Here is a 23,492-nt window from a genome sequence, read left to right as displayed (position 1 = left end):
ATCGGCTCCCCGGATCCGAGAGTGGATCGAGCGGCGCCAAGCACTCGGATCCGAAGGGACAGTGCACTCCGACACCGTTGGCGCCGAAGGTGCAGTGTTCCCCCTGGTTCCGGAGCTCGTATCCAGGCTCCGCGAGGTCGGATCCGGCACTCGAGGGCAGGGTCGGATCCGGTACCAAGTACTATCGGCGCCGACCCACCCCCGGCTCCGAAGCTGCTCGGCTCCAACTGTTCCGAACCTGGGTATCGGGTCGGAGAAGGAGCAATTGGTTTAAAGAAAGGGGTCGAGCTCCCCCCCAGAGGGGGAGGCAAGAGCACTCCCATCTGCATCTGGGCCTGGATGAACCTTCTCATCATCCGGTCCAGATCAGCGTCTGACAAGCTATAGGTCGATCTCGACAAGGCTACCGAGGTAAGCCTTGAGTGCCTCCTGGATAGCCTCGACGGAGATCGGGTCTCCTCCTCCTCAGGTCCCGGTGAAAAGCACACAGGTGACCGGAGCCGAGGAGGGGGAGAACCAGCAGACAAGGAGGCCGGAGGAGAAGCCCGCTTGGCAGGCGGGGCCGAAACAGAGGTCTCGGCCCGCCGCTTATGGTGCTTCTCCCTCTGGTCCTTCTTTCTAGCTTCCCTCTCCTCCGAACCACTACAGGGAGGTTGAGTCCCAGGAGGAGGAGGGAGCGGAGAGGAGGCAACCGTAACGGTTCCCCGAAGGCGGAGGCGGGCGAGTCCGGGGCAAAAGTCCCGCCAAGACAAGCTTGGACCTCCGCTCCTTCAATGCCCTGGGGTTGAACCCTGCACAAATGGAACATCCAGAAGTGAGGTGTTCAACCCCAAGGCATCTCTTGCCGAGTGTGGCCATCAGCAGGGAAAGCTTATGGCCACACTCGGAGCACTTAGAGAACACAGCTTTGGGTTGTTCAGACATCCCAAAGAACTAAAAGTTACTTAAACTAAAGGTAGAAGTAAAAGCAACTAACACACAAAACAGGCCCAAACACACACTACGCTACCAGCGAGGGGAGGGAAATTAAATAAAAATAATATTAAAACACTAAATAAGTATAACTATGTAAAAGGGAATCCTAAACTTTCACTCAACTTTCACAACAAAATTAAATTTTAACTGACTAAACACTTGAACAATTCACTTAGCTGAAGAGCTCAGGAACACTAATCTGGTCACCAGCGCGGCAAACTAGATCTGGGGTCATGTAGGGAGAGCAGGGCATTATGGGTGAGGGGAGGAGCTGAGAGCTCGGATCCATAGCTGGTAAACCATGCCGGTTCGGATCCGATATCGGATCCATAACCCACAGGTTGCAGACAAATGAATCTCCTACTTCAGATCCCTAGATACCACCTTTGGCATAAAAGTAGGGTTGGTCCTTAATGAAACCCTGTCTCTATGAAAAATAATAAAGGGTGGTATTGCCATTAGGGCCTGTAGCTCCGAAACCCTTCTTGCTGAGGTAATTGCCAACAGGAAAGCTGTCTTCCATGAGAGAAATTGCAAGTCAACTGAAGCTGCTGGCTCAAATGGAGGTAGAGTCAGTTTTTCTAAGACAAAATTGAGGTCCCAGGCTGGCACTGGGGCCTTTCTTGGTGGCTTAATGTTCTTGATTCCCCTGAGGAATTGTCTTAGTAAGGGGCGAGAGAAAACAGGAGGATCAGTATTGTATCTGGCTGAAATAGCAGATGCATGTATCTTTATGGAAGAATATGAGAGGCCGTTCTTTAACATATCTGCCAAATATTCCAAGATGAGTGGGATGTTCAACAATGATGCATCATGTCCCTTACTGGTATTCCAATTGCTGAATCTTTTCCACTTTGCTAAGTAAACCTTTCTGGTGAATGGTCTTCGAGCCTCTGTTAGTATCCGCTGAACTTCCTTGGAGAGAGATAAGTTGAAGCTATTTATGGGATCTCCCAGGCTGTTAGCTGCAGTGTCTGAAGATTTGGATGCGGTGTTTCGAAATTGTGTCGAGTCAAAAGTAGAGGCCACTGGGGAAGGGCCCACCTCCTGGTGTGACATATGCTCCGTAGTAGTGGGTACCAATGTTGTCTTGGCCAATCCGGAGCTATTATGATTCCCTTGGGCTTCTCTGCTTTGATCTTTAGTAATACTGAGGCCATCAGTGGCAGTGGCAGAGGTGGAAATGCATAGATTGCTAGGGAGTTCCAGTTGAATGAGAGGGCATCTATTTTCCAAGCTTTTGGATGGTATGTCCTTGTGCAAAATTTCGGTAGAAGATGGTTGAGGTGAGAGGCAAATGGGTCCACTTCTGGCTTGCCCCATGTCGAAGTGAGTTGTCTGAAGGCCTTCGGATGTAACCTCCACTCGTGTGGATCTGTGAAATTCCTGCTTAGACTGTCCGCCAACACATTGTCTTTTCCTGGGACAAACTGGGATTGTAACTGGATGTTTAGGCTCAGTGATTTCTCCCAAAGCTGCATTGTCAGTCTGCAAAGGGGGTAAGAGTGGGTGCCCCCCTGCTTGTTTATGTACCACATCACAGTGGTGTTGTCTGTCCGTATCATTAAATGGCCTTGCTAGAGTTGGTGTTGAAAAGCCTCGATGGCATGCATTACTGACAGCATTTCCTTTTGGTTTATATGCAGATGTGTTTCCTTTGGAGACCATTGTCCTTGTATACACCTGCCTTCCATGTGCGTCCCCCATCCAAGGTCTGAGGCGTCTGTAGTCATGGTCTGTGTTATCTGTGGTTTTTTGAATGACATACCTGTGTTTTCCTTGCTTACCGAGGCCCACCATAGGAATTCCTTTTGTAGGCATGGAATGAGTGGTATGATTGTCTCCAAGTTGTTGCTGTGTTGAGACCAAATGCTTTTTAGGTACCACTGAAGCTTTCTCATGTGTAGTTTTGCTAATGGAACCAGTAGAATGCAGGATGCCATGTAACCCAGGGCCTGTAGGAATCTCCTTGCAGTCATCTGGGTGAGTTTTGCTAAACCTTTGAAGTAATGAGTTAACTTCTCTTGCTTGTCTTCTGTCAGGTAAGCCATCTGAGAGGCTGTGTCTAGTTTGGCTCCTAAGAAGATTATTTGCTGGGATGGCTGCAGTCTTGACTTTTGGAAGTTGACTGTGTACCCCAGAGCTTGAAGTAATCGTATGACATAATCCAGGTTTTTTGTCAACATCAATTTGTCGTCCGCTTGTATGACGCAGTCGTCCAGATACGGGTAAATTTGTATACCCTGGAGCCTGCAATGAGCAATTACTGAAGCCAGGCATTTTGTAAATACTCTGGGCGCAGTAGATAAGCCAAATGGCAATGCTGAGAATTGATAATGCTCTGGCCCTGCAAGAAATCTGAGGTATCGTCTGCAGCTGTGTCTGATAGGGACATGCAGGTATGCCTCCTTGAGGTCCAGAGTAATCAGCCACGACTCCTTGCCCAGCATGGGAAGGAGTTGCTGTAGAGTCAGCATTCTGAACTTTGGTACTATGAGAAAGGTGTTTAATGCGGACAAGTCCAGTATTGGTCTCCATTGAGATTCTTTTCTTGGAACAAGGAACAGAGTCTTGAGTAAAACCCCTGGTCTTGTTCTTGTTGTGGAACTCTTTCTATTGCTTTCATTCGAGTCAGCAGAATGATTTGCTTGATAGCCTCTGCCCTCTGATTTTGTGGTAGGTTTGGCATGCCTTGTTTTCTTGGTAAGGTATGAAAATGGAACCTGTACCCTCGGTCTATAATGTCCAAAAATCCATTTGTCCTTTGTCAGTCTATGCCAGTTTTCTGCAAACAGAGATAATTTCTCGCCCAAGGGAGCTTCTAGTTGTTCCCTGGTAGGCGGTAGTAGAGGAAAGTCATTGAGTTTGTGGTTGTTGGGCAGGTGAAACCCCTGCGTCACTTCTTTGGTTTCCTGGCTGCCATTGTCGTCCCCTGTATGGGCCTCTGTGTATTGGCCTCTTCATCGGCCACGTCTGTTCTTACCCCTTTGAAACTTTTCTGGATTAGGAAAGGACCAGTTTTTTGAAGGCCAATTCCTACTGAATCTGGGGGGTTGAACTTGGAGGAAATCTTTCACAGTCTGAACTGATTTTGCTTTTTCTTCGATGGTCTTTAACACATCCTTAGCATTTGCACCAAAAAGCTTGTTCTTTTCCAAAGGTGCATCCAGAAGTTTTGCTTTTACATGATCTGGTAGAGGTTGATCTTTTAACAAAGCATGTCTACGAATCACTGCCCCTGTCATAGCTGCCCTACATGAAGCTTCCAGTGCATCATATCCACATTGCAGGAAGTGATTGCTTACTTGCTGAGTGTTATGTACAGCTTCATGCAAAGTCTTCCTGTCTAAAGGATCAGGAGAAGCTAATGTTTTTTGTAAATCTTCTAAGAGATAATCCTGATATTGTAACATATGAAAAAGGCAATTTAAAGCTCTCATAGATAAGGTAGTGGATGTGTAAACCTTTTTGCCCCATCTCTCTAATGACCTCGCTTCCCTGTTGGAGGGCAAAGGATTTTTTGAGGTGGAGGCTGAAACTCCTTTAGGCCCCTGTGAAATAGTTTCCAAATCAGCAGTATGGGCCCTGAATAAATGGGAATGAGTTTCTGGGACCCTGTAATACCTGTCTGGCTTGGCTGGAGCAGGAGGAAGAGAATCAGGGGTAGCACTAGAGTCAGAATACAAATCATCCAAAACATCAAGTACAGGAGGAACAGCTAAGGGCCTGTGCTGAGGCTTCTTAAGGAAAGTCCTCAGGCGTTTCCTAGAATCAGAGTATTCCTGACCTTGCCACTTGAAATGTTCCCTCATGGTGTGCAGAACTTCCCCAAAAGAAATATCCTCAGGAGGGGAGGCCGAAGGGATGGAATCTTCTGCATCCGAGTCCTCATAGGTCTGGAAGAGCTCTTCCTGGCTATCAGAGTGGACAGAGCCCTCTGAATCTTCATCTGAAGGAGTAGGGTCAGAGGGTTCAACCCGGGGCCTTTTATCAGGAGGAGGCTGGGATGCTCTCTCAGGATGGGGCTGTGAACCTCTAATCATGGAAATTAAATCATCAGCTATGGACATAATTTGTGTCTCCGGAGTCGGCTGAGGTAAAGATTTAGAAGTAATATGCTTGGTTTTGCTGGCTGCCTTAGCCCTAGTGTAGGCCTTAATAGACATGGCCATAGGAGGCCTGGCAGCTCCACGTGCAGGAGTGACCTTGTCTACAGCAATGGTCTCGGGCATTTCCTCGGTTTCGGTATCCGGAGGAAAATCTATAACTGGTGGAGTAATGTCTGGAATCGGAGTAGTCGGTAATGCGGTGTCTTCGGTTCGGAGCGGTGGAGAAACCGTCTCAGAGGGAACCGGAGCACTCGCGCTAGGTTTTGGCGTGGAGTCGGTGGTACCCGCGGGCCGAGGATGTCGGTCCCGGTCTTTTCGCTTTTTGGGAGTTTGCGATGTCGGAAGATCCGACGGCATGGTGTAAGCAAAAATATCGCCGAAAAAATCTTCAGCAAACTCCGCCCGGCGCCTGAGTGCGCTTGTTGAAGCGAGCACAGGCTACACAGGCCGAGACGTCGTGGTCTGGGCCCAGGCAAGGGAGGCAGTAAGAGTGGAAATCCTTATGAGGTATTTGTTTACCACAAGAAAAACAATTGTTAACTTTTTCAGTAATTTCTGACATTGGCTGAGGCAAGAAAAGGTCCCCAACGGGGTACTTAGCTTTTTTGATAACTTCGGTATCGTAGAATACAGGAGCTGACCGACCGGCACTTGCGAACTGCTTCTGCTTCGGGCACCGCGCGGCAAGAAAGACTGGAGAAAATGGCGTCGGCTGATGCTTATGTACTCCAACCGCTCTGACGTCGGAGAAAATTGCGACATCAGCCGACGTCGGACCCAGACTTTGGAATCCGGCCGACCGAGGGCTGCCTGAGGCAGGACAACCCACATGTTATGACTGCAGTTGCATTCTTGAAGGACATCATTCTCCACAGTTTGTAAGTCTATGTCTTTATTAATCATCTACTACTGCAGCACTCCCAACACAAACACATACACACTAAAACCCCCAGCATTTAAAAAATGACATTGTGCCCACCTGATTTGCCAGTATTGATGACCCACCAAAGTTATGCTTACTGTTGTCCACTCTACCACTGCTTAGAACCCACCAATGACAAAACAGTACTGGGTGATTTTTTTTGTTTGTCAAAAAAAAAATAAACTTTATATGCTACAGTCCCACATTAGCCAATCCACTACTGACCCATTAACCCTAGGCTGCTGTCTCATTCTTACTCCCTGGGACTGCATTACCTTGGGTGACTACTTTTATTTCCCAAGCAAGAGACACAAATTGGAAGAGGAGGCAAAAATCCAGACATTTTTCGAAAATCCACACAGTTTAGATCTATGATTTCATATTCAATACAACACTCTCCCAGTCAGAAAAGCTGCAATTTAATGAAAGCGTACTTTTAATGTAGGATGTATTTGTGAGTTAACTTGTTTGTACGTTAGCCTCTTTGTGCATGTGTCTCTCTCTGTCCCTCTGTCATGCACACAAACACACACACACTCTTCTACTTTCACGCACACAAACATTCTGCTTTCATGCATGCACTCACTCGCACCATACTTGCCTATTAACACAGGTTAAGTGCTGTCTCTTTAAAAGGCAATGGCAGCAAATCCATAGACGAGTCCCTCTTCAGCAAAAACACACACATTGATTTTTTGGTACACACATTGATTTTTTGGCACAAAATAATGGCGTGAACACACAGACCCTTCTTTGGCGCAAAAAAATCAAAACTAGAAAGTACAGTTTTGTACCTACCATAAATGAAGATGTTCGAGTGCTAATACAGCTGCAGTCATAACACATGGGGTTTTCCTGCAGTCAGGCGGGTCCTCGGTCAGCCGAATTCCAAAGTCTAGGTCCGGCATCGGTTGTCGTCGCCTCTTCCCTGACATCAGTGCAACAGGGGTATAAAAGAACCAGCCGACGCCATTTTCTTCAGTTTTTCTTGCCCCAGATGTCAGGTGCCCCCAGAAGGAAGGCAATACATAAATTTATGTAATAATGCAATGCAATATAATCAAAAAACAGTAGTTGCAAGCAAATACACCATAAAAGAATACCCCAATCAGGTTGTATGAGGAGGTGTTAGCCATTAGGCCTCTCCCAAAAGGGGAAGGAGGGAGGGAAAAGTACAGTTTTGTACCTACCATAAATGTAGATGTCCGATAGGAATGCATCTGCAGTCCTTACAAATGGGTTGTCCTGTCGTCAGGCAGCCCTTCGGTCGGCCGGATTCCAAAGTCTGGGTCTGGCTTCGGCTGGTGTCGCGCTTCACCCATCATAGCTGCAGTTCTTCGGGTATAAAGGCATCAGCTGACGCCATTTTCCTCAGTGTTTCTTGCCCCAGATGCCAGGTGCCCTCTTGGATGGCTAAATTTGGATAAATGCCAATGTTCCCAAATAGTAGAGAGCAAACACATAAAATAAGCATGTATGTACATATATACAAACAAATACACCATAATAGATCCCCCCCAAGCTAGCTGAAGGATGGCAAATACCCTAGGAGTACCACAGAGGGGAAGGTGGGTGGGTAATCCTGACTGCAGATGCATTCCTATCGGACATCTACATTTATGGTAGGTACAAAAAGTACAGTTTTGTACCTACCATAAATGTAGATGTTCGAAGATCCACATTGCTGCAGTCCTTACATATGGGTAGTCCGCTGTCCTCAGTCGGCCCGAATACCAAAGTAGGCTGACGTCGGTCATGGGCGCCTAGATCTGACATCAGAGCGTTAGGGTATAAAAGCGCATGACCGACGTCATATCCTCAGTCTTTTCTTGCCCCAGATGTCAGAAGGCCCTAAAAAGAAAGGCCACAGCCAAAAATAGAATACTTCCCAAAAGGCATGTACAAATAACAGCTACCACCCAAACCATACAATTATTCCAAACTACAGAGGGGAAGGAGGGAGGGTAAATTGGACTGCAGCAATGAGGATCTTCGAACATCTACATTTATGGTAGGTACAAAACTGTACTATGTTCTTCATCTCACATTGCTGCAGTCCTTACATATGGGTAGAATCCCAAAGCAGAGGTAAAGGGAGGCTGGCAAAATCATAAAGCATTGGGAGCTGCCAAAATGCCCTGTAAGATTGCAGTGGCAAATCCAGCCCTAGATTTGGAATAAAGAGGAAGGTGGTAATGTTTAGAAAAAGTATGCACTGAACTCCAAGTAGCTGCTTCCAAAATATCTTTAGTAGCTACTCCTTAAAAGCTGTAGAAGTGGCAGTAGCCCTAGTGGAGTGAGGTCTGATTCCAGCCGGAACCTCCTTACCATGATGAGAATAACAAAAAGCAATACAAAAGCCAATCCACTTAGAAATAGTTTGTTTTGAAACAGGTTTCCCCTGAGAACCTAAAGCAAAAGAAACAAACAACTGCTGAGACTGTCTGAACCCTTTAGTCCTGCTCAAATAATAACGCAACTGCCTGTGAATATCCAAAGTGTGCAAAATTTTCTCCCCTTTATTTTGGGGATCTGCATAAAAAGTAGGCAAATGAATTGATTGGTTCAAGGCCACCTTTGAAATCACTTTAGGCATAAAAGTAGGATTAGTACGCAGAGATACCCTATCCTTATGAAAAATTAGGAAGTGTTCAACTGCCATAAGAGCCTGTAATTCAGAAACCCTTCTAGCAGACGTAATGGCCAACAAAAAAGCAGTCTTCCAAGACAAAAACTTTAACTCAGCAGTAGCTGCAGGTTCAAAAGGAGGTAAAGTAAGTTTTTCCAACACAAAATTGAGATCCCAGGCAGGAGTAGGAGCTCTACGGGGGTCTTATGTTCTTTGCCCTCTAAGAAATTGCTTAAACAAAGGATGAGAGAATAATGGAGGGTCACAGTCATAGTGAGCAGAAATGGCTGCAGCATGAACTTTTATAGAGGAGAAAGACAAACCCTTGTCTAATAATTCTGTAAGATATTGAAGAGAAACACTTAAATCAGGCCTGGAAACATCAAAGCTCTTTGTTTTGCTCCAAATTAAAAATCTCCTCCATTTATCAGCATAAACTTTCCTTGTACTAGGCCTTCTGGCCTCCAAAATAACATTCAAAACTTGTTGTGGAAGCTGCGACCCTCCAGGTTCTAGAACAGAATATGCCAGGCTGTTAGATGCAGGGACTGAATCCTGACATTGAGGAAATGATTGCCCTCCTGAGACAAAAGGTGGAATCAAGGCAAAGGCCATGGAGGCTCCCACTAAACTCCTCAGCAGAGGGTACCAGTGCTGTCGAGGCCAATCTGGAGCTATTAGAATCATGGAGGGCTTGTCTTGTCTGACCTTCAAGAGTACCTTGGGGAGGAGAGGCAGAGGCGGAAAGGCATAGACGTGAAGATTGCTCCAACTGAATGATAGAGCATCCACTTTCCAAGCTGTGGGATGAAACATTTCTGTGCAAAACTTTGGCAACTGGAAATTTAGTGGAGAAGCGAACAGATCTATGTCTGGAGTTCCCCATATCACTGTCAATTTTCGAAATACATGAGGATCCAATTTCCACTCGTGGGGATCCACTATTTGTCTGCTCAAAACATCTGCTAAGGAGTTCTGTTCTCCTGGTAGAAACCTTGCCTGAAGATTGAGGTGTAAACAGAGCAGTCTCCCACAAAATCATAGCTTGCCTGCAAAGAGGGTACGAATGGGTTCCCCCTTGCTTGTTGATGTACCACATGACAGTTGTGTTGTCTGTTAGAATCAACACTTGCCCTGGGTGAAGTACATCCTTGAAAGCCATCAATGCAAATTGGACTGCTAACATCTCCTTCAAGTTGATATGTAAATGCTGAAGTCTGGCAGGCCACGTGTCTTGAACCCATTTTCCATTGAGGTGTGCTCCCCAAGCCTTGTCCGAGGCATCTGTCGTTAAAATCTGACTCGCCTCTGGTCGTCACAGAGAGTCCCTTGTTTAGGTGACATTCCTGAGCCCACCACAAAAATTCCTTTTGAATGCAAGGTATTATTTGAATGACAGTGTCCAGATCTTGGCAGTGTTGTGTCCATACATTTTTGAGATACCATTGTAGCTTCCTCATATGCAGTTTGGCATTGGGAAGCACCAGAATACAAGATGCCATGAACCCCAAGGCTTGAAGGACTGTCCTTGCAGTCAGCCTGGACCGTAGAGACAATTGATGGAAGTAAAGTGTAAGGTTCTTTTGTTTGTCCGGGGTCAAAAAGGCCATCTGGGAAGCTGTATTCAGTCTCACACCCAGAAAGCACATTTCCTGAGAGGGTACTAGACTGGACTTTGTTTCGTTCATAGAATACCCTAGGCACCTTAACACTGCCATCACATACTGTAGATGATGAAGAAGTTCGTACTTGTCTTGAGCAAGAATCAGGCAATCGTCCAAATAAGGATACATTTGTATTCCTCTTAACCGTAAGAAGGCTATCACTGGAGCCAGAACCTTTGTGAACACCCTGGGCACAGTAGATAAGCCAAAGGGCAATGCAGAGAACTGATAATGTAAAGTCCCAGCCCGAAAACGCAGGTATCTCCTGCAACTGGGCCTGATAGGAACATGAAGATAAGCCTCTTTGAGATCCAGAGTTACCATCCAGTGATCTTTGCCCAACAGAGGTAGAAGTTGTTGCAACGTCAACATTTTGAATTTTGGAATGTCCAGGTATGTGTTGAGGATAGATAAATCCAAAATTGGCCTCCAAGTGTTTCCTTTCTTTGGTACTAGAAACAGGCGAGAATAAAATCCTAGGCCCACTTCTGACAGAGGGACCTGCTGTATAGCCCCCATTTGAAGAAGTAAAGAAATCTGCTTGTGAGCCTCTACCCTTTGCTGAGGAGGAACGTCTGGGCATGCCTTTGAAAGGAGGCACTGTATGGAAATAAAACTTGTAGCCTCGGTCTATAATGTCCAACACCCATTTGTCCTGGGTGATTAAAAGCCAGTTCTGCTTGAAGAGTGCCAACTTTCCTCCCAAAGGAGCTGCCAGACAGGAAGAATCTGGCAGCTGAAGATGCAGGTCATTGGGCCTGTTTACGAAAGGACTGGCCCCTGCCCTCACCTGTAGATTGTGCAGGTGAACTCCATGTTCTAGGCCTGAAAGAACTCTGAGCTCTGCCCCTACCACGTCTAGATCTACCCCTAGACTGTAAATCAGAAGAAGGATAAGCCCATCCCTTAGTAGGCCAATTCTTGCTAAACTTAGGAGGCTGCACCTGCAAAAAATCTTTAACAGTCTGCATAGACTTAGCCTTGTCTTCCATTTTCTTCAAGACAGACTCCACAGGAGAACCAAACAAAACTTCAGACTGTAAAGGAGCATCCAAAATTCTAGTTTTAACATGCTCTGACAAATTCTGATCCTTAAGCCAGGCGTGCCTGCGAATAACTGAACCAGTGGCAGCCACCCTGGAAGAAGCCTGCAAAGCATCGAAACCAAACTGCAAAGAATGCTTACCCACCTGTTCAGAGGCATGTACCAAATCCTGTAATTCTTTACACTCTATGCCCTCTGCCAAAGCATCCACTTTAGATTTTAGTTGAGAAAGGAGAAAATTCTGATACTTCAACATATGAAACTGGCAATTCAAAGCCCTCATTGCTAAAGTGGAAGAGGTATACACTTTCTTACCCCATCTATCCAAAGCTCTAGCATCTTTATCTATAGGAACTGGATTCTTTACAACAGAAGCCCTGATACCCTTAGGTCCCTGGCCAATAGTTTCTGGGTCAGCCCTTGGACTCTTATACAGATATTTATGAGCCTCAGGTACTCTGTAATACCTATCTGGCTTAACTGGCAGGAGGCAGAGAGTCTGGATTAAGGGAAGCCTCGGAGAAAACGTCTTGAACAACATCCAAAACAGGAGGTATAGCAAAGGGCCTATGTTGTGGTAAAAACAAAAATTCCCTAAGCCTCTTTCGGGAATCTGAGAAATCCTGACCTTCCCATTTAAAATGTTCCCTCATAGAATGCAGGGTTTCTGAAAAGAAAAATCCTCTGGAGGAGAAGCAGAAGGAGTGGAATCCTCTGCCTGAATCAGAATAAGGAGGAAAATCCTGAATGTCTTCAGCAAGACTCTGAGTAATCTGAAGCCTGCTCCAAACTTTCCACCTCTGGCTCCACCCTAGGCCTCTTATCAGGAGGGGCATAGAACCTCTGATTAAAGAAATTAAATCTTCTGCCATTTTAAGCATGTGTTTTTTAGGCACAGAACCTGCAGAACTAGGACTGACACCCGTGGAAGGCAAACCAGGCCTGCCTTTGGAAGGAGCCCTAGAGACAGAAGGAGAAGGCCTAACCACCTTAGGCAAGGAAGGGAGAACAGCAACCTGAGAGGCCCCTCAGCCTGACCTGACTCCTGAGAGGCCACATCTTGCAAAATTAAAGCCTCCCCCTGAGACTCAACTGAAACCTCGGCTGGATCCACAGATTCCACCGTAGTTTCTAAAGAACCGGCGTCCGGAACGGACGACTCATCCTGCCTGGACTTTAATGATTTGTCTTTGCGCTTCTTGGCGGCGCCGGAGGATCCGACGGCATATTATAATTACACCGCTTACAAGACAAGCCTAGCGCAATCTAACCTACGTTTAATGGTGCGCTTATTAAACCTAGCACAAAGCGACACCCGACGCCGTGCTCAGGTCCCAAACAAGGAATACAAAGAGAGTGGTAATCCCTATGCGGTATCTGTTTCCCACAAGAAATACAATTATTCACTTTTTCTGACATCCGGAATTAACTGAGGCAAGAAAAACAAATATATTCCCCAACGGGGTACTTAGCCCAACTTGGTTTCGGTCTGAAACTCAGAATACGAAAATTTCATAACGCCGAACGGCACTTGCAAACGCTGCTTCTGCATCGGACCATGCGGCAAAAAAGACTGAGGATATGACGTCGGTCATGCGCTTTTATACCCTGACGCTCTGATGTCAGATCTAGGCGCCCATGACCGACGTCAGCCTAATACTTTGGTATTCGGGCCAACCGAGGACAGCGGACTACCCATATGTAAGGACTGCAGCAATGTGAGATGAAGAACATCTGTACTATGTCCTTCAAGGATGCATCTGCAGTCCTTACAAATGGGTAGAATACCATAGCTAAACTAGGGGAGGAGGAAAAAAGGAAAGATTATGGTGTAGTTAGGATCCCTTGCAAAACAGCAGTGGCAAAACCTGCTCGGGATCTAGAGTATAAAGGTAAATTGTAATGCTTGGCAAATGTATGCACGGAGGTCCAAGTAGCAGCCTCTATAATGTCCTTGGTAGCCACTCCTCGTAAGAAAGCTGTGGTAGTGGCTGTAGCCCTTGTGGAGTGAGGCCTGATGTTCTCTGGAGTTTTCTTTCCATGGTAGGAGTAACAAAATCTAATGGAATTTCCTATCCATTTGGAGATTGTCTGCTTTGAAATTGGTTTTCCTTCCTTTCCTGTTGCATATGCTACCAGAAGCTGGTCAGTTTTTCTTCTATTGGACTTAGTCCTGTCCAGGTAGTAGCGTAATTGTCTATGTACATCCAAGGTATGCAACAGTCTTTCTCCCCTGTTCTGAGGGTTGGGGAAGAATGTAGGTAGGTGGATAGCCTGATTTAAAGACACTCTGGATACCACCTTAGGCATAAATGTAGGATTTGTTCTCATGGACACTCTATCTTGATGGAAGATCAGGAAGGGTTGCACTGCCATTAATGCCTGTAGTTCAGAGACCCTTCTTGCTGAGGTGATTGCCAGCAGGAAAGCAGTCTTCCAGGATAAGTATTGTAATTCTGCTGTTGCTGCTGGTTCGAAAGGGGGAAGTGTCAATTTTTCTAGCACAAAATTCAAGTCCCATGCTGGCAATGGTGATTTCCTGGGAGGTTTTACATTTTTAATTCCTCTCAGAAACTGTCTGAGCAGAGGATGCGAGAAGACAGGGGGATCCAAGCTGTATTCTGCTGAAATGGCTGATGCATGTATCTTGATGGAAGAATAGGACAGGCCTGTATGGAAGAGCTCTGCCAAGTACTCCAGGATGTTGGCTATGTTTGCCAGTGCCACATCTTCTCCCTTTGCAGTACTCCAAATGAGACAACTTTTCCATTTTGCTGCATAATTTTTTTCTTGTTGAAGGTCTACGAGCCTCAAGGATTATGTCCTTAACCCTTTGGGATAAATTTGGGTTAACTGTTCTTATGTAATGTTCCAGGCAGTTAGCTGCAGAGTTTTCAGGTTTGGATGCAGGATGTTGCAGTTGTTCTGTGTTAACAGCAATGGGATCAGAGGTAGTGGCCATATTTGTTCCCGAGACATGCTCCTCAGCAATGGGTACCAATGTTGCCTTGGCCAGTCTGGAGCTATCAGAATGATCCGTGGACGTTCCTCTTTGATCTTCAAAAGCACCTTGTGCATCAAAGGAAGTGGTGGGAATGCGTATGCTGTCAGGTTCTTCCAACTGAAAGATAGGGAGTCCACCTTCCAAGCAAGTGGGTGGTACGTCCTTGTGCAGAATCTCTTTAGCTGGTGATTGAGTGGGGATGCAAATAAGTCTATTTGTGGTAATCCCCATTCTCTTGTGATGGCTTTGAAGATGTCCGGATGCAGCATCCATTCGTGGGCATCCGTTGTAGTTCTGCTTAGTATGTCTGCTAGAATGTTTTCTTTTCCCGGTACAAAAATTGCTTGTAACTGAATGTTGTAGCTCAGAGCCACATTCCATAGGTCCAGTGCCAGCCGCATAGAGGGTATGAATGTGTGCCTCCCTGTTTGTTGATGTACCACATAACTGTGGTGTTGTCTGTCCTTATCATCAACTGACCTTCTTGGAGAAATGGTCTGAATGACTGGATTGCCAATTTTACTGCCAGCATTTCCTTTAGATTTATGTGCAGGCGCAGCTGGTCTTGAGTCCATAAGCCTTGTATGCACTTGTCCAGCATGTGTGCCCCCAACCGAGGTCTGATGCATCTGTCGTGATGGTTTGGCTTGGTTGACTGTTGCAGAAGGGCAATCCTGTGTTTGATTGACAGGCCTGAGCCCACCATAGGAACTCTTGCTTCAGGCATGGGATTATTGGAATTTTGGTTTCTAGGCTGTGCTTGTGTTGAGACCACAAATTCTTTAGGTACCACTGTAGCTTTCTCATATGCAGCCTGGCATGAGGGACCAGAATTATGCAGGATGCCATGAAGCCTAGGGCTTGCAGTACTTTCCTTGCAGTTAGATGGTTCTGCTTTGTTAATGCCAAGAAGTAGAGAGGTAGTTGCTCTTTCTTTTCTGCAGTTAGGGATGCCATTTGCTTTGATGTGTCCAGCTCTGCACCCAGAAAGGTTATTCTTTGGGATGGAATCAGCCTTGACTTTTTTATATTGACTGTATATCCCAGGGCTTGCAGCAGGTAAATGACTCTTTGTAAGTCTTCTGTTAGCTTGCTTTTGTTGTCCGCTTGTATCAGGCAGTCGTCCAAGGTAGGGGTAAATCTGGATTCCCTGAAGTCTGCAATATGCAATTACTGATGCCAGGCATTTCGTGAACACTCTGGGCGCAGTAGAGAAGCCAAAGGGCAATGCTGAGAATTGATAATGCTCTGATCCTGCAAGAAATCTGAGGTATCTTCTGCAATTTGGTCGTATGGGGACGTGCAGGTATGCCTCCTTGAGATCTAGAGTTACCAGCCAAGACTCCTTGCCCAGCATGGGAAGGAGCTGCTGTAGGGTCAGCATTTTGAATTTTGGAACTATGAGGAATGTGTTTAAAGCGGACAGGTCCAGAATAGGCCGCCATTTGCCCTCTTTTCTTGGTACCAGGAAGAGTCTGGAGTAAAATCCCTTTCCTTGTTCCACAGATGGTACTTTTTCCACAGCTCTCATTCTTAATAATTGAGATATTTGCTTTAGAGCTTCTGCCCTTTGAGTAGGTGGTAGGTTTGGCATTCCTCTCTTTGCTGGTAGAGTATGGAAATGGAACCTGTAACCTTGGTCTATAGTTTGCAAAATCCATTTTTCCCTTGTGATGCAATGCCAGTTCTTTGAAAATAATGTCAGCTTTCCGCCTAAGGGTGCTTCCAGTTGTTCCCTGGTAGGCGGTGCCACAGCCAAGTCACTGTGATTGTGGTGTTGCAGTGGTGGTGGCTGCATCTGTGCCTCGCTGGTTACCTTGCCACTGGCGTCCCCTGTAGGCACCCCTGGATTGGTTTCTGCCTCTTGAATGCCTATTCCTGCCTCTTTGTGTCTTAGAGGAGTCCGGAAAGGACCAATTCTTGGAGGGCCAGTTCCTGCTAAACCTTGGAGGTTGAACCTGTAAGAAATCTTTCACTGTTTGTACAGATTTCGCCTTCTCTTCCATCTTTTTTAGTACCTGCTGTGCAGGGGATCCAAATAAATTGACTTTGTCCATGGGAGCATCTAAAAGCTTTGATTTGACATGGTCAGGTAATGCCTGCTCTTTCAACCATGCATGTCTCCTGATAACTGTACCAGTCATGGCTGATCTAAAGGAAGCCTCCAGTGCATCACAGCCACATTTTAAAGAATGGTTACTAACCTGCTGTATGTTATGTACCATTTCCTGAACATATTTCTTATCTAGAGATTCTTCAGAGGACAGTTTTTTAGTTAACTGGTCTAGCATAAACTCTTGATATTTAATCATATGAAATTGGCAGTTCAAAGCCCTAGCTGACAAAGTAGCAGAGGTGTAAACTTTTTTACCCCAACGCTCTAAGGACCTGGATTCCCTTTCAGAGGGGGGTTTTAGCAGATGCAGTTGCTACAGCTTTAGGGCCCTGGGAGATAGTCTCTGGATCAGCAAAAGGAGCCTTATATAAATGGTGATGAGTGTCCGGGACCCTGTAGAACCTATCGGGCTTAGCAGGGGCCGGAGGTAATGAATCAGGGGCAGTGCAAGCATCATTAAATGCATCATCTACAACAGAAAGAACTGGAGGTATAGCTAAAGGCCTATGTTGTGGCAAATGTAGAAAGGTTCTAAGCCTTTTTCTGGAGTCTGAGAAATCTTGGCCCTGCCACTGAAATTGTTCCCTCATAGCATGCAAGGTTTCCCCAAAGGAAAATTCCTCAGGTGGAGAGGCTGAAGGAATGGACTCTTCACCATCAGAGTCTTCGTAAGGAGAATAAGGAGCCTCAGGAGGGTCTGTATGATCTGAGTCATCAGAGGAATCATCTGTGGATACAGGCTCTGGGGGCTCTGCTCTAGGCCTCTTCTCTGGAGGTGGATGAGAGGTCCAGTCTGGATGAGGTTGGGAGCCATGAATTAAAGAAATGAGATCCTCAGCCAAAGAAAGCATATGGGAACTGGTGCTGGGCCTGTGAGAGGGGGGCTTAACAGGCACCGTTTTTGTAGCTTTAGCTGCTTTAGCCCTGGCAAAGGCCTTAATAGACATGGCTGCAGGAGGCCTAGCAGCTCCACGTGCAGGGGTTGAAACATCCAAGTGAATAGTGTCAGATAATTCCTGAGAAACCACAACTGCAGGTTGGATTTCAGAAGCTGATTCCACCAGGTTAGAAGAGGCCTCGGTAGAAGGCATGCTTTCGGCTGGGGGAAGAACCACTTGCTCGGTTTCAGCCGAAACAGAGACACTCGTGGTTGGCTTAACCGCGGTTTCGGCCGAAACCGCGGACCGCGAGTGTCGGTCCTTTTCCCTGCGTTTTTTGGTTATTTGTGAAGTCGGAGGATCCGACGGCATGATATAAGCAAAATCAGAGCCGAAAAACTGCTCTGCAAAATCCGACCGGCGTCTAAGCGTCCGTCGGTTAAAAGAAGCACAGGCTAGACAAGCTGCTACGTCGTGGTCTGGGCCTAAACAAGGTAAGCAGTAAGAGTGGAAATCTTTATGAGGTATTTGTTTCCCACAAGTTAAACAGTTATTCACTTTTTCTGACATCGGCTGAGGCAAGAGAGAGTCCCCAACGGGGTACTTAGCTTTTTAGAAGTCTTCAAGTAGTATTCGTAGTAGTAATCTCTGGATCTGACCGACCGCACTTGCGAACAGCTTCTGCTTCGGGCGCCACGCGGCAAGAAAGACTGAGGAAAATGGCGTCGGCTGATGCCTTTATACCCGAAGAACTGCAGCTATGACGTCGGGTGAAGCGCGACACCAGCCGAAGCCAGACCCAGACTTTGGAATCCGGCCGACCGAAGGGCTGCCTGACGACAGGACAACCCATTTGTAAGGACTGCAGATGCATCGTTGAAGGACATCCTGGACTGCAGCTGTATTAGCACTCGAACATCTACATTCATGGTAGGTACAAAACTGTACTATGTTCATCATGCATACAGCTGCAGTCATAACAGATGGGTAGAATCCCAAATCTAAAAAAGGGTGGTAGGCACTAGGTGGAACTAGGAGGAGCCAGGATGCCCTGCAAGACTGCAGTGGCAAAGCCTGCTCTAGATTTGGAGTATAATGGTAGGTGATGGTGCTTGGAGAACGTATGTACAGAACTCCAAGTGGCTGCTTCCAAAATATCTTTGGTAGGAACCCCCCCTGAGGAAAGCTGCAGAGGTACCTGTGGCCCTTGTGGAGTGAGATCTGATGCCTGCAGGTACAGTTTTACCATGAAAAGATCAACAAAAATGTATGCAGTGGGCTATCCATTTTGAAATTGTCTGTTTGGAAATAGACATTCCTTGAGCTCCCGTAGCATAGGACACAGAGTTGCTCTGATTTTCTGAAAGGCTTTGTTCTGTCCAAATAATAACACAGCTGTCTGTGAATGTCCAAGGAATGTAGTAGTCTCTCCCCTTTGTTTTGAGGATTAGGGTAAAAGGTAGGCAAGTGGATAGCCTGATTCAAGGCTACCCTGGATACTACCTTTGGCATAAAGGACGGAATGGTTCGTAAGGAAACTGTCCTGATGGAAAATGATGAAAGGCTGCACAGCCATGAGGGCTTGTAGTTCCGAAACCCTGCGAGCTGAGGTGATAGCCAGAAGGAAGGCTGTTTTCCAGGACAAATATTGCAGTTCTGCTGAAGCAGCTGGCTCAAAAGGAGGCAAGGTCAGTTTTTCTAGAATGAAATTGAAGTCCCAAGCAGGTACTGGTTGTTTCCTTGGGGGTTTTATATTCTTAGCCCCTCTGAGGAACTGTCTTAAGAAGGGGTGAGAGAATAAAGGAGGATCAGTGTTGTATTCTGCAGAAATTGCTGAGGCATGGATTTTGATGGAGGAGAATGAAAGTCCACTGCTTAGCATCTCAGCTAGATACTGTAATATTTGAGGTAAATTCAGTATTCCAGGGTTCTGACCCTTTTTCTCATTCCAGGCACAAAACCGTTTCCATTTTGCGGAGTAGGCTTTTCTAGTAGAAGGCCTTCTGGCCTCCAAAATGACATCCTGCACCTCCTTGGAGAGTAGGGTCTGTTGTGAATTTAAGGAATTTTCCATGCGGCTAGATTGAGTGTTTTCAGCTGACTGTGAAGGGTTTTGAAGTTGTGCTGAGTCAGTAGAAGAGGCATTAGAGGCAGGATCCATGGTGGAGAATGTGTCAGGCTTCTCAGAGTGGGTACCAGTGTTGTCTTGGCCAGTCTGGAGCAATGAGAATCATCTTTGGTCTGTCTGCTCTGGTTTTTAATAGAACTTTGGGCAGCAGAGGAAGAGGTGGAAAGGCATAAACTGTCATTGTTTTCCAACTGAAAGAGAGTGCGTCCACTTTCCAGGCCTGTGGGTGAAAGGTCCTTGAACAGAATTTTGCCAACTGGTGATTTCTGTGGGAGGAAAGAGATCTATGTCTGGCCTTCCCCATGCTTGAATTATCTTTGTAAACACTTGAGGATGCAACTTCCATTCATGTGGATCTGTCATATTTCTGCTTAGGTTGTCTGCCAGCGTGTTTTCTTTGCCTGGCAGGTACTGTGCTTGAAGTTCGATTTGTAATTCCAGAGCCATGTTCCAAAGAGACATGGCTAGGGATTCCTCCCTGTTTGTTTATGTACCACATTACTGTGGTGTTGTCTGTCCTTATCAGTAGCTGGCCGGGATGCAGTAGGTCTTTGAAAGCTATAATAGCATTTATTACTGCTAGCATTTCCTTTTGATTGATGTGTAGGTGATTTTCTTTTTGGGACCATTTGCCCTGAATGCACCGATCTGTCATGTGCGCCCCCCAGGCGTAGTCTGAGGCATCAGTTGTGATGACTTGATTTGCTTGAGGCTTGCAGAATGGGAGACCTGTGTTTCTTTGGCATGCTTGAGCTCACCACAGAAATTCCTTTTGAAGACATGGAATCAGTGGTATTATTGTTTCCAAACTGTGGCTGTGTTGAGACCATAGGTTTTTTTAGGTACCATTGAAGTTTTCTCATATGCAGCTTTGCACATGGGATTAGTAGGATGCAAGATGTCATGAATCCCAGAGCCTGCAGGATTTTCCTTGCAGTCAGCCTGGTGAAAGTTGCCAGTTTTCTGAAGTATTGAGTTAGTTGCCCTTGCTTCTCTGGCGTGGGGTAGGCCATCTGGGCGTTTGTATCCAAGCTGGCACCCTGGAAAATTATTGTTTGAGAGGGTATTAGCTTTGATTTCTTTGTGTTGACTGTGTATCCCAGAGAATTCAACAACATTATTACAAACGCCAGATGTTTCAGAAGTATGTGCTTGCTGTCCGCTTGGATCAGGCAGTCGTCCAGATATGGGTATATTTGTATCCTTTGAAGTCTGCAGTAGGCAATTACTGATGCCAGGCATTTCGTGAACACTCTGGGCACAGTAGATAAGCCAAAGGGCAATGCAGAGAATTGATAATGGGTTTAACCTGCAAGAAATCTGAGGTATCTTCTGCAATCTTGTCTGACTGGGACATGCAGGTATGCCTCCTTGAGGTCCAATGTTACCAGCCAAGACTCCTTGCCCAGCATGGGAAGAAGCTGCTGTAATGTGAGCATCTTGAATTTTGGCACAAGTAAAAATGTGTTTAGGATGGATAGGTCCAAAATAGGTCTCCAATCTTTTCCCTTCCTTGGTACCAGGAATAGTCTGGAATAAAAACCTTGACCCTGTTCTTGTGCAGGTACCTCTTGAATAGCTTTCATGTCCATGAGATCTGAAATTTGTTTTTGTGCCTCTGCCCTTTGATTGTGTTGCAGGTTTGGCATGCCTCTCATTTTTGGAAGGGTGTGAAAGTGGAATCTGTAGCCTCTGTCTATAATATGTCCAGGATCCATTTGTCTTTTGTGACAATATGCCAATTTTTCAAAAATAATGCCAGTTTTCCGCCTAAAGGTGCTGCCATTCGAGCCTTGCTTGGCATGCAAAGGGGAAAGTCATTGGTTCTGCTTTCTGAATGGCTGTGAACTATCCTCACCACCTCTTTGTGTAGGTGCTTGCCATTGTCTGCCTCTAAATGATCCTTGAGATTGTCCTCTGCCCCTCGGGCGCCTGTATCTACCTCTTTGGGGTCTGTCCGTGGCTGGAAAGGACCAATTTTTGGAAGGCCAATTTCTACTGAAACGTGGAGGTTGTACCTGTAGGAAATCTTTCACTGTTTGCATTGATTTTGCCTTTTCCTCCATTTTCTTTAATACCTCCTTAGCTTTAACACCGAACAATACATCTTTTTGCAGAGGGGCATCTAGTAATTTAGCCTTGACATGATCTGGTAAGGTTTGCTCTTTGAGCCAGGCATGTCTACGTATGACTGATCCTGTAACAGCAGCTCTACATGAGGCCTCTAAAGCATCAAAACCACATTGCAAGGTATGTTTACCCACGTGTTCTGCACTATGTATCAAATCCTGCAACTCCTGCAAGTCTGGTTGTTCAGGTTGCGACATTTTGCTTCTCAACTGTGAAAACAGAAACTGTTGGTACTTTAACATATGGAGCTGAGAGTTTAATGCTCTCATGGTTAAGGTGGCTGAGGTGTATACCTTTTTCCCCCACCTTTCTAAAGCTCTGGAATCTCTCTCTGAAGGTAATGGATTTTTAGCAGTGGAAGCCTTAATTCCCTTGGGACCCTGTGAAATAGTTTCTGGGTCGGCCGCATGGCTTTTGTATAGGAATTGGTGTGAGTCAGGAACCCGGTAATACATGTTTGGCTTGACTGGAGCTGGAGGTAAAGAATCTGGGTTAAGGCAGGCCTCCGAATACACATCTAGAATGTCTAAGACAGGAGGGTATAGCCAGAGGCCTGTGCTGAGGGAGTAAGAGGAAATCCCTAAGCCTTTTCTTGGAGTCTGAATACTCTTGGCCTTCCCAGTGGAAGTGTTCCCTCAAGGTATGTAAGGTTTCCCCAAAAGAGTAATCCTCAGGGGGGGAGACAGAGGGAATGGACTCCTCTGCATCAGAATCTTCAAAAGGGGAGAAAGAATGTTCCTGGTCTTCAGAATGGTCTGAAATAATGGAGGCCTGGTCCGAGGAGGGGGATTCTTCCTCCACTCTGGGCCTTTTGTCCGGGGGGGGGTTGGGAACCCCTGATTAGAGTAATCAAATCCTCAGCCATTTTGAGCATCTGTTTTTTAGGCAAGGGGCTTTGAGAAGGGCCCTGTGGAGCCTGTCTTTTAGTATGCATGGCTGCTTTAGACTTAGTGAAAGCCTTGATGGAAAAAGAAGAGGAAGGCCTGTATACACCTTGAGAGGTGGCAGGTCTGTCTAAACTCTGAGTTTCACCGCCAAGAGTGGCTTCGGTATCTGTAGCCGGGGTATGGGCCGAAGAGCCTGCGACCTCGAGCACAGAAGACACCGCCAATGAAGTGTCGTCGGTAGTCAGGGGCTGCGGGAGTATCCGACGACATAATGTAATTAATTTTTTTGCCAAAATAGTGTTGGGCGAACTCCGCCTGACGCTTAATAGTGCGTTTGTTGAATGTAGCACAAAAACGACAGGCCGAGACGTTGTGGTCTAGGCCTAAGCAAGGTATGCAGAGGGAATGAAAATCCTTATGTGGTATTTGCTTCCCACATGAAATGCAATTATTAACTTTGTCTGACATCGGTCTGAGGCAAGAAAAGTTTCCCCAATGGGGTACTTAGCTTTCAAGAAGACTTCGGTTGAAAAATATTCGTAATCTCAGGAGCTGGCCGACCGGCACTTGCGAACTGCTTCTGCTTCGGGCACCGCGTGGCAAGAAAGACTGAAGAAAATGGCGTCGGCTGGTTCTTTTATACCCCTGTCGCACTGACGTCAGGGAAGAGGCGATGACAACTGACGCCGGACCTAAACTTTGGAATTAGGCTGACCGAGGACCCGCCTGACGGCAGGAAAACCCCATCTGTTATGACTGCAGCTGTATGCACGATGAACATGGATGCTTTGGTGGATGCACACACCGATGTTAGAGTTACAGGTCACAGGCACGAAAAATACAACAAAAAAGTGTTTTGGGGCATGTGTACATCGATGTTGGAGTTAGAGGTAGAAGGCCACATGGCAAAGCTCTGAGGGCCGCAGGCTGGACACATCTAATCTAAACAGACTTTTCTGAAAAGAAAAAAGTGTAGCATGCTAGCTTCTATACCATTACATCATC

At 46.2% G+C, this 23,492-nt stretch overlaps 1 protein-coding gene across 3 annotated transcripts in view; it reads right to left on the bottom strand.

Annotated features, from left to right (window-relative positions):
- Nucleotides 1-23,492, bottom strand: part of FBXO11 (F-box protein 11) — a 2,134,039-nt gene that overhangs the window by 520,367 nt on the left and 1,590,180 nt on the right. The gene's annotated exons all lie outside the window — the stretch shown is intronic.

This window comes from Protopterus annectens, chromosome 6.part0, assembly GCF_019279795.1.
Source record: "Protopterus annectens isolate FY-2018-M chromosome 6.part0, PAN1.0, whole genome shotgun sequence".
Taxonomy (NCBI): domain Eukaryota; kingdom Metazoa; phylum Chordata; order Ceratodontiformes; family Protopteridae; genus Protopterus; species Protopterus annectens.
Note: the sequence above shows the minus strand (reverse complement) of the source record. Positions and strands in the feature narration are given on the sequence as shown.